Source organism: Panthera leo, chromosome D1 (genome assembly GCF_018350215.1).
Source record: "Panthera leo isolate Ple1 chromosome D1, P.leo_Ple1_pat1.1, whole genome shotgun sequence".
Taxonomy (NCBI): Eukaryota; Metazoa; Chordata; class Mammalia; order Carnivora; family Felidae; genus Panthera; species Panthera leo.
Genome location: NC_056688.1, coordinates 12,149,222 through 12,160,000, shown reverse-complemented (window position 1 = coordinate 12,160,000; position 10,779 = coordinate 12,149,222). Strand labels below are relative to the sequence as shown.

Genomic DNA, 10,779 nt, shown 5'->3' with positions numbered 1-10,779 from the left:
TGGGGGGGGAGAGAAGGAGGGGATGGGGGAAAAGAGGGGGATGCCCCCCCCCCAAATATGGATCAGGGAGACCAGCAAAGAAATTTATGCATTGTAGTTGCTTTACTACCTAATTAATTCAGTAATTTCAAAAACAATTTTATTTATGTTCCATTTACCACATCAAAAGTAAAAAAAAAAAAAATCCTACTGATGCTAAAATAATACCTCAAGGCATCTATTTTTAATCAGTTTAAAAAAAAAAGTGGGGGGTGAAAAAAAAACAGCCCTGGTTTCTATACAATCTCTCCTGGGCAGACCACCAGCCCAGAGAGAGGGAGAGAGAGGGAGAGAGAGGGGGAGAGAGAGAGAGAGACAGAGACAGGGAGAGAGAGAGAGAGAGAGAGAGAGAGAGAGAGAGAGAGAGAGAGAGAGAGAGAGAACACAGCCAAGCCCTCTCTGAGAGCCTTCCTGGCTGCTCAAAACCGAGCTTGTCAAAAAAAACAAATCCATAATGGCCCGAGGCTCCTCTCCAATCTATTTTCTGCTCAGCTGGTTTTAAATGAAGTTATTATGAGTCATTAAAACACCCGCAAGCCAGTGGAAGTCAGCCAATTACAATTTTAAATTTAGCCCGTTCTCTGCCCCATTCTCTTGTTTTCTTCCTCTGCCCACAGAATGCTGCTGCTGGTACTTCTTCCCTCCTTTCCTTTACCCAAAGTGGAAGAGACAGTTAAGAAAATGCAGAGTATCGCACGGCACGCAGAATCATTCACATGAAACTCAAATTATTAGATTAAAAAATGCAAAACGTCAGCCCCCTCCAAAGTCAACCCACGTCCCGCCTCAGCACACTGGATTCCTCAGAAACTCCAGATTCAGCCCTAGAGGTCACGAGGCTTTTTTTTTTTTTTAATGAAAAGGTTCTTCAGTGGGGTCCTGTTAAGAAACATTCCCGCATCCACAACACAAAATCAAATCATGCTCCTGGTTGAATCCAAGAGGGGGAAACACACCGCCCACATTCAGGAATTCATAACAAACAATGAAGTTGAAATTCAAAGGTAACGCAGGCTTTGCAATCAAGCATGAATGTCGGTGGAAGTCACTAGATATGATGAGCTCATTTAGTTTTTAAATCTGCAAGGTAATGGTCTGTGCGGGGCCATTACAGCAAAGGAACAATTTTGAGTATTTCATGTAAACGTTTCTTCTCCATCTCTTTTTTTCTCATACATGCACATGGACGCATGCGCGCACACACACACACACACACACACACACACACACACACACACACACAGCTGCCCCTCATTTCTGGGAACCTAACTGTAGCTTTTGCATAGCCTCCATGGAGTAAATAGTGTTCTTCCCAAAGAACCGACCAACTATGCTTTCTCCAGGGCCATAATTAACTGGGGTGTCTGGAAGTTCCAACGAATGGACTCCCAGACCTTTATGTACACTTGCCATCACCTCCAGGGCCCATCACCCTCATGACCCCTTCCAAGACAAACAACACACACACACACACACACACACACACACCCATAAGAGAACCAGTGCTCTGCCCAGCAGAACCAAAGGCAGACACCGAAGCAGACCAGGCACCGAGGAAAAGGGCTGTTGTCATGTCATTTCACGGACAGTCACTGAAGGTTGGCTTGGAGGCCAGGATACTACCATGCGTACTGATCTCCCTGGTGGCACTGGGTGAGTGGGACACAGTGTCTGTCCCCACCAACCAGCCTCAGGGAGAAGAGAGCGTGAAATACAAAGAAGCTTCTGGGTCCACTGTGACCAGAGGCAGTTTACCAAAGGCAGGAGGAGCTGTCTCATCCTTGTGAAACGCAAACCTGAGGCCTGTGACCACAGCTGCCACATTTCGGGGGACCCCAGAACTGAGCAGATCCTGTCCTTAGCTTTGAATCTCGCTACTCACTCACTCCCACGGTGGGACCCTCCACCAGCAGCTCCTCACAGCAGATCAAAGAAGCCAGTTCTCCCTGAAGTGAATAAAGCTGGGTGCTCACTTTACAGCAGCACATACATTCAAATAAAGCTGAAAAGTCACAGGCCCCTCCCTAAGGGCCCCAGCCCATTCCGGACGCAAGTGTTCTAACACTTAAAATTCATAATCTTCTCCCGAGAGATGGCTCCCCAAATTGTGTAAGCCTCAGGCCCCAGCAAACCTAGGTCTGCCCCAGGAACACGATCGCTGTAGTAACTGGGGATTCACTTACTCCACGATTCCTTATCAAAATGCTTCTATATGCCAGGCACTATGCCAGGTCATGGGCATGTGAGGATGCACAAACCACATGGCGCCCAGCGGGCACTGCACTCAGGTGGTTGGTACAGACCTCGGTGAGCACAGCGGCAGCAAGATGGGCTTTTTCCGCAGCAAAGTCCAATACGGACCTTGCAAAACCTAACCCCGTGCATCCATGCGTCCGTGCTTGGCTCAGGTTGAAGACACATCCAGGGACCCAGGAAAAGCAGAAGCAAAGCCAGAGAAGATCCATGCTGGTCCCCGAGAGGCAAGGGCAGGAGCACACAAGGGTCCAGGCTCTGGGAGCACTCTCTGGGCACTCACTCAGGAGTCCTCCCCAGGCCTTCTGGGCCAGAGGGCCATTCTGTTCCCCCACCCCAACCTCGTCCAACTTCCAAGCTAAAAAGCTTTGAGGAGTAGGAGAGAGAGACAGAAGATCAACCAAGACGGACGGAGACAAAGACAGATGAAGATCTAAGAAAGGAGAAAGAACATACAGAAGAGCATCAGGACAGGGCTGAGGTCGACGCAGATGCCAGGACAGAGACAAAGAGATGGTGTGAGAGGAGACGGGGAAATAATGGAAGGAGAGAAGAGCCACCCTGAAAAATAGCCTCCTGCCACCACAGAGAGCCCAGAAGAGGGCGCTAAGAAGGACATCCCCCAACCCCGCAAACTGGGCCCAGGCATAGCAGCTGGGGGGGCGGGATGTGAGGGCCACGGAGAAGAGCCCTGGATGACCGACCGCCCCAGAATCCTGGCAGGGGGTGCGTCTGGGAAGCAAAAGGCAGGTGAAAGGGCCCTGGAACCAGGAAAATGGCATTGCCTTGGGATGGAGCCTACACCATCACCCTACCCTACCTACAACCCCATGATCTACTCATCCTCATACCAAAGCAAGGGCCAGCCAAACAGCCCAGAACTTAGGGAGGACAGAAGGAGCCAGGGAGAGAAAAGGAGAGAATGTAAGAATAAACAGCAGACAGACAGATGTCCTGGCATCCATGTCTCTGGGGGCATTCATTTCCCCATAAGAATATCATCACCCAGCTCTACAAAGTCTTACGGTGTTGGGAGGGGGTGCGTGGGGGGAGAAACCACCCTACTTTGGGGTTGAAAAAATCAGAAATAAACACACAGAGAGAGAGAGAGAGAGAGAGAGAGAGAGAGGGAGGGAGGGACGCAGAGAAAGAGAGAGAAGGTTATTACATAATTTCTACTTTCTTTCCTCCACCCTTAAAGTAATGTTCTATCTGACAAGCTCCTCTCTGAGGGGGGAAAAATGACAAATCCAATCCAAAATTCAACAGCCTGTGTTCTGTTCGGAGAGCACACAGTGTACTGTACAGCCCATAAAACTCCAAACAGCCTCCAGACACTGCCGCAATCGTCCCCCATCAAAACACTTTGTCTTGCATACAAAAATAAGATACCGCGCTGAACGGAATACAAAATCAGCCCATTACAGTACAGGGAGACTGCTACTTAGCAACGAGGGGGCTCTAAAGCCTCAGTGCTCGACAGGAAGCAAAATCTGTCGAGCCTGTTGGGCAAATGATAAACATTAGCAGTATTAAAAAAACACAAAAGCCATGTAAATGGATAGACATAATGTGGAAGCGAATTTATAGAATAAATTGGGACGGGGGACCAGAGCGTAGGGGGAGAGAGGCTGGGATCCAGAGGGGTAGAGGCAACGAGCTTCCCAAACCCCTGCTAAGGCACCATATGGAGAGAGAGACGTGTGTATTTGGGGGGAGGAACATGTGAACCCTTCTTCACCCAGGGGCTGTAGGTGCACGGGGGCAAGAGAAGTGGAGGAACGCTGTTTAATACAATGACCTGCATTGAACTTGGCGAACTTCCTCTGCTCGGCTGGCCTGACGTACAATCTTCAGAGCACACATACCCCGCAGCACCAGGGTGGACAGACCTGGGGCTTTACCTGCCCCGGGGGCCAGCATCATACCCAGTGCGGTTACAGGACCTGTCATTTGCTGTAAACAAAATCCCTAGCCAGAAAAAAAAAAAAAAAAAAAAAAAGTTAAAAAAAAAAAACAGAGGCAACAAATCCAAAAGCACCCCATCTGGGCTGGAAAAATCAGTATATTTCATCAGGTAAAGGGGAAAAATACTCTGGCTGTGAATCAGCAGCTGGGTTTCGGATCCTAGCCAAAACAGGAGCTAAAAAGCAAAACCATATTCTTCTGGTCTCAGTTTAAGGCTCTTGAGGCAAAGAGGGAGAAGGGGCGGGGGTGGGGGGGGCGGTGAGGAAGGGGGCAGAGGGGGGGAAGAAATGTATTTTTCATCAGCCAGTGTATAATTTATAAACAGCATTAAACAGTTTTTGTTTTCTTTTTCCTCTCTCCCGTGTATGGGCTTGGACAGCAGTCAAGCCTGCATTAATTTCTGCTTTGGGTACAGTGTGTTCTTGGAGGCACATCTGCAAGCGATCATAAACTCTCTGGAATGCTGGCAGAACATCCAGACCTGCCGGCAGGCCAGTGACGACACCACTCTGGGAAAAAGTTCGGGAAGCAGGCCAAATTCAGAGCGGGGGGGGGGGGGAAGCGCAGTGTGTTCAAGACAGAGCCAGGGAGAGTGGCTGCTTTCTTCCCTCTTCCCCTCATTCTGCACCCCGTCACCACCACCCACCGAAGGGAAGACAGTGGGCTTCTGAGCCTCTTCTGTCTGACCCTCTCTGTGCTCTTAACCCCAACCTCCATGGTGCCTGCTTCTGAAGGCGTGCCGAGGGCGATACAGGACCTGAGGAAGTTTCTGGTTTACCCCGATGGCAGAAAGCTACTCTGACGAACAGACCGCGACATTCACTTGAGAGCAGGCAGAGAGGGGATGAGCTGACCACAGCTCAGACCTGCCTGGATAACACCCAATCTCTTGCTCTTAGCAGATACCTATCTGGCAAGAGAGAGGTGACAGAGACAAGCAAGTCCTGAGAGGCCACCTTTAAACCCTAAGACGCCTCTCCAATCCTCAGCCTGGGGACCATACGTTGCCACCACAGGGAACCATCCAGCTGCCAGGCTCCCCCCTCCCCACTTGCCCTGTCTCTGGGAAGACCCTGAACCCCAAAGCTCAGTGTTCCGAAAAGAAAAAAAAAAAAAAGGAACAAGTACAATCCACAGGTCTTTGACATCTGTAATTTTTTTCCCCCTTCCATTGGACCAGGACATGGGAAAGCATGAGAGAACCAATCTGGTTTCTGGTCCCAACCCTTCCAGCCCTTTTTCTGTCAGACGGATGACCCAGGTCCCTGATGATATGCCCTGGCCACCCCCATGCTGCTGCTGGAATCAGAAAATCCATCAGCCAAAGACCATATTCCTTCCCAGTGGCTCCGACGATGGGGACGAGACTGGTATCAGGGGAGATTTCTCAACAGCCATGGCTCATGGTGCCCAGAAAAGGGCAGGAGGATGGAGAACAGGGGACCTACTGATCCCTGGCAGGACTGGACTCCCAAAGAAAGGCCACCCTCAATCGGGACTAGAGGCACGGGCCTATCTACCTTCCAACCACACCCCAAGATTGTCAGGCATGCCATTTCTCCAAGGGGTCTTATAAATCCTACACTCCGGGCTAGTCTACATCAAAAAGCCCACAGTCCTTTCTTTCCAGGAAAAAAAAAAAAGTGTCACTCCCTTATTCAACCTTCCAGTGGCTCTCCAGTGCTGCAGGTAAAGTGCACATTTCTTTGCTACTCAAGGCCCCCACAATCTCACCTCATCCCTCCCTTCCAAAGCCTGCCCTCTCCACCCCCCCCCACCCCGCCCCCAACCCCAACACAGCCTGTACATCCCGGCTACACTGCATGTCATCGTGGTGGCTTGGGTCTCCCCTACCAGTTCCTTTCAAAATTCCATTATTCCCACCAGTCATTTTAAGTTCTACCACCCTCTGGAAAGGACACTCTCCTCCTGCAAGTTCCTCCTAGAATTCTCCCTCTTTGTGTCCAACACCTTCTTTGGTCATTTCAGTCAAACATCTCTCCTACTGGGCGTAAGCTCCTTGAGGGCAGGGATGCTGTAAAGCTCTCTCCAGTGGTGCTTAGTCAATGTCCGCTGGCTGCAAAAACGAATGACGCTCCCAGGACAGGGGCAGGCCACAGAAACCTGCAAACCCCTCAACAGCCTGCAGTCAAGTCAAAAACAGGAGCAAGGAGTTCTGGGTGTGCTCACTTACAATCCACCAGTACTGCAGCCAAGCCGTGGGAAATCCTACCTAATGGGAAACCTTAAACCAGCAAATCCCAGAACCAGCCCGAGCCACCTCCTGGGTCTGCGGTCTCTGCGTGCACATCTCACAGCCAGGAATCACCTCTTCAGTGACAGCAAGGAGTGGCAAGGAGACAGCAGGTCGCCGATCCCCGCAGCAAAGGGTGGGAAGGGAGCTGTCAGAGCGAGCCCAGGAGGAGCAGCTTTGCAAAGCATCCAAGGTGGTCACTCCACCCACCAGGCCTTGTTTTTTTTCCCCAAACCGTCCCCATCCCAAACGCACCTCTGGGAACGCAGGGTGTGGCCAGATCTATCCTCATTAGTTAATGAGTTAGGTTATTTGTTAATTTAAACTTATCGTTATCATCAGGTATATCTCATAAACACTTGATTAGTTAACGCACTCAAATAGAAATAAAAACTTCAATTAAACTAAACATTCACTACTACCATTTAGGGTCTTAAAAACGGAAGGAAAAAAAAGACAGAGAGAGAAAGAGAGAGAGGGGGGAAGAGAAAGAAAGAAGTGTCTCCAAGAAGGGCCTCCTACAGGGCAAACTTCTAATTAAACAAATTGTCGATTTCAACACAATGAAAACTGATTTAGGAGTGTAAATTTAGTATTCTAGTCACTGAAAATAAAACCTCATGTTGTCGGTCTCCTACAGGCTGATTTCCTCAGATAGGGAAATGCAGAGGAGAGGAAGACAACGTGAGAAGGGGCAAGAGACAAGAAGGAAGAGCAAGCCAGAGCGTTTCATTCTTTCATAAATAACATCTCCGCAGAAATCCGCGCGGCCTGTTCTCAAGCATCAGAGCAGCTCCTGTCTTGCGTCCTCCTTCACCCCACCCCTACCAGATTAGAAAAAAAAAAAAAAAATTAATCGCATATGATGACAAACTTGGCTCAGCACTCACTGTACCCACTGTACCCACAAGGCTGGCTCACAGCCAGGCCTGGCCGGGTGCCAGAACTACAATAACAAACACAGGCCACGCTAGCCAAGAGGGGGTGGGGGCAGCCAGCGCGCCCAGCAAGGAAGTGAGCCAGGAGGAGCACCGTTCAAGCTCGGCCGAGCACAAGAAAACAGCAGGAATGTGCCTGGTCCGAGGGCAGCAACCACATTCAGGGGAAGGCGGGGGCACCGGGACCCGCACCCAGATCCCAGACTCGCTTCTCCACGGCCTGCCCCTTGGAATGGTCCCCGAGGTCCTGGAGCATCTATTGTTCTGCTAGGCTCTGCAGTGCGGCCCCAACCCTCGGGGACGGTCTGTAAAGTGGGTCTGCACAGCACATGCTCAGGGGCCCGAGCCTGCTGACGGCTCCCAGCAGGGAGCCTGCAAAGCCGGGCAGCAAGAAACATCTCGAGTCCTCTAAACCGTCAACAGAGTTCTGTGATCGTGCAATGGAGAGAGGAGTCAGAACGTGTAAAACCCCACTTCCCTTGGCCCCTAGAATCCGACAGGAGACCCGGCACTGCCGCCTGGCCCTCCACACCCCTCCTCTGGGGCCTTCACTGTTTCACAGGGGGCGTGAATGATTCAGGAAGTGGTCCAGCCTCCCTCTCAGCTCGTGTTGCTATTTTATTTTCAAGACATCCCAACGCAGGGGCGACACGTACGCGGGAGAACGACACGGAAAGGAGCAGCAGAAAACAGAAATATCTAGCTCCTTTGCAGGCAAGGAGCTGTCTGCAAAGGTGAATGAAAGCACTATGACCCTCCCCCCCTCCCCCGGCCAAATCCTCTCTTCCAAGGACACTGGCAAGTGGGTTTCAGAGAGACAAGTCATTTTGCACAATCAGACTCTGTGTCGAGTAAGATATGAATGGAGAAGAAAGCCTAGGGAGACAGGACCCAGCTCCCAAAGCTGCCAGGACATCCGGAGGAGACCATGGGAGCCCAAAGTGGCATCTCAGGCAGAGCACATCCCTAGGCGGTGGCTGGCTCCGGAGGGGGTGGTGCAAAGTCACTCATCTTGTCTGAACTGGGGGCTCTGGGCCCACCAGCAAGTGCATAAGCAGTGCCTCTCCTCTCTGCCACTCCCACTGGAGCCACCAATGCTGCAGAGACTAGCTCGCTCACATTCAGCCAATACGGGTCGGCAGGCTCCCGGCTGCCCCCCAGTGAACCTCTGGGTCACAGTCTAAACCGTTCGTCTTGTAGGAGGGAGCCGGCAGGAGACTGGAGCTCCCCTGACACAGTCTTAGCCCTCCCAGGCCACACTCACTCATCTGACCACCATCTACTGACTCCAATAACGTGCCTAGCAATGTGCTGTACATAACGGGGACACCCCATCCCCGGTAGCTTACAGCCCAGCAGAAGAACGAAGGGAGAGGGAAACTACTTTTACAGAGAGCCTATCACGGGTCAGGCCTAGTGCTCAGGGTCTGAGGTGAGCCTCACAATTTCTCCAAGGTAGAGTCAAGCGCTCTCATCTTACAGATGAGGATACAGAGGCTCCAAAAGCTTACGTTTTTTGCCCGCGATAACGTGGGCAGGAGGTAGGTTTCCAAATTTCTACCCCGGACTCCCAAGGAGAGGAGATAAGGCAGGTCCCTAAACAACCACAGCACAAAGAAGAAAGACTGTGCCCGGAGAGCTTCAGATAAAGAAACGCGGACACCCAGAAGCAGGCAGGACTGCTCCTGGCTGAAGGTGGGGAAGTGCGGAGGATGGCATTGCTAAGGGACCTCAGAAGATCCGGCAAGGCCGGGGAAGGGTTATTCAAGCAGAGGGAAGGGGGTGAACAAAGCCACGGAGCCCAGAAAGCAAGCTGTGTCAGTATGCACGGGGAGCAAACCAACAGACGGGTCTGGCTAGCGTGCTGGACTCAAGGAAGGGGCAAGGAGGAAGGATGCTCGCTGGGCCAAGTTCCGGAGTGGGCGAGGAAGCTTCAACCACAGGCTGAAAAGTGTGTTACCCGCGTGGAAGTGTCCAGCACCTCACTGTTGGAGATCACACAGGGGCCCGCACCAGGAAGCACATAAAACAGAAGACCCACACTCTTGGCACTTGGGGGGTGGCCAAGCCGGTTGGCAGACAGCTTTGAAACCCCACACTGAACCCTAAACAACCTACCAAACTGAAGGGAAGCGAAAAGATACAGGGCGCAATTTATAAAAACAGGACAAAAGGAGTCCGTGAGTCCCGAGCAGCTGCTGGACACAAGGGTATATGGACTGAGGACTCCAGGCCAATGTGGGATGGGTGGGCAGGACGAGGACGGTTCAGTGGAACAAGGGGCGAGGGTGGGCGACCCCCCCGGGAGAAGAACGGAACACACGAAGATGTGCGGACAGAGAGCGCGCGCTGAGACAGACACCACCTGGCGTGGCACAGTGCCTGGATCTGGAAGGGGTTGGGGCACTTGAGGAGACGCCGTGAGGGCCAGGGAGAGAGCATCCCATGCAGCACCGAGCCACACGGGCTCTGCAGCCAGACTGTGGTGACTGAAGCATAAAAAGCACCAAGCAGCATTGACATGACCGTGCGAGCCACGGGAAGACAGACCGCAAACAGCCAGCCAGACCAGAAGCTTCTGGGGTAAGGTGATGGGAACATGCTCCAGGGGCAATGTGGGGGAAAAGGAAGGTGAAATGGAAAATCGCCGTTTACGACACACCACATATATGCCAGGGCATGTACAACAGATGCTTTTAACCTACATTCTGTCCCACGGTTTCCTCAAAAAAAGGACACAAGTTAGGCAACACCTGCCCTTTACAGATGCACAAAACGGGGTTCAGAGGACAGATCCACCCCAGGTCACAAAGCACGTATTACAGACGAGATTTGAACGTGTGCCTAACCCCAAAGCCCGTGCTCACTTCACTAGTGCTGGGCGCAGTGTGGGACAAAGACATCCACACGTGCCAGTAAGAAGATGGCCTCAACTCTCCCCCAAAATGTGACCCTAAGGTTGAAAGGCATGGGAATCAGAAGAAGAGAGCACTGGCCCTGACAGGGAAGTCTGAAGGCCTCTGCAACTGAACCCGGACACCCCGCTGGCCTCAGAGCAGCACCATCAGACCCGGTGTATCCTTCCCTCCGCCAAGGAGAGCTGGGCACGCTGCATGCCAGGTACCACTCCGTTTCCCGTGCTTCGGGGAACAGAGCAGCTTTGCCCCAAACATGGGCAAAACCCCCCGCAGCCACACAGCCAACCCCCCTGGAACTGGGTAAAACTACCTTGCAAAAGACAGCACGAGGTAACTAGCTCTGTGTTCCTAACCTGTTCAATTAAAGGCTCCCGTATTAACATGACCCCAACAGTCAGATTCATGAGAC

General features: G+C 51.9%; 1 protein-coding gene across 5 annotated transcripts in view; it reads right to left on the bottom strand.

The window, feature by feature from the left end:
• Positions 1-10,779, bottom strand: part of ZBTB16 (zinc finger and BTB domain containing 16) — a 188,597-nt gene that overhangs the window by 78,081 nt on the left and 99,737 nt on the right. The window lies entirely within an intron of this gene.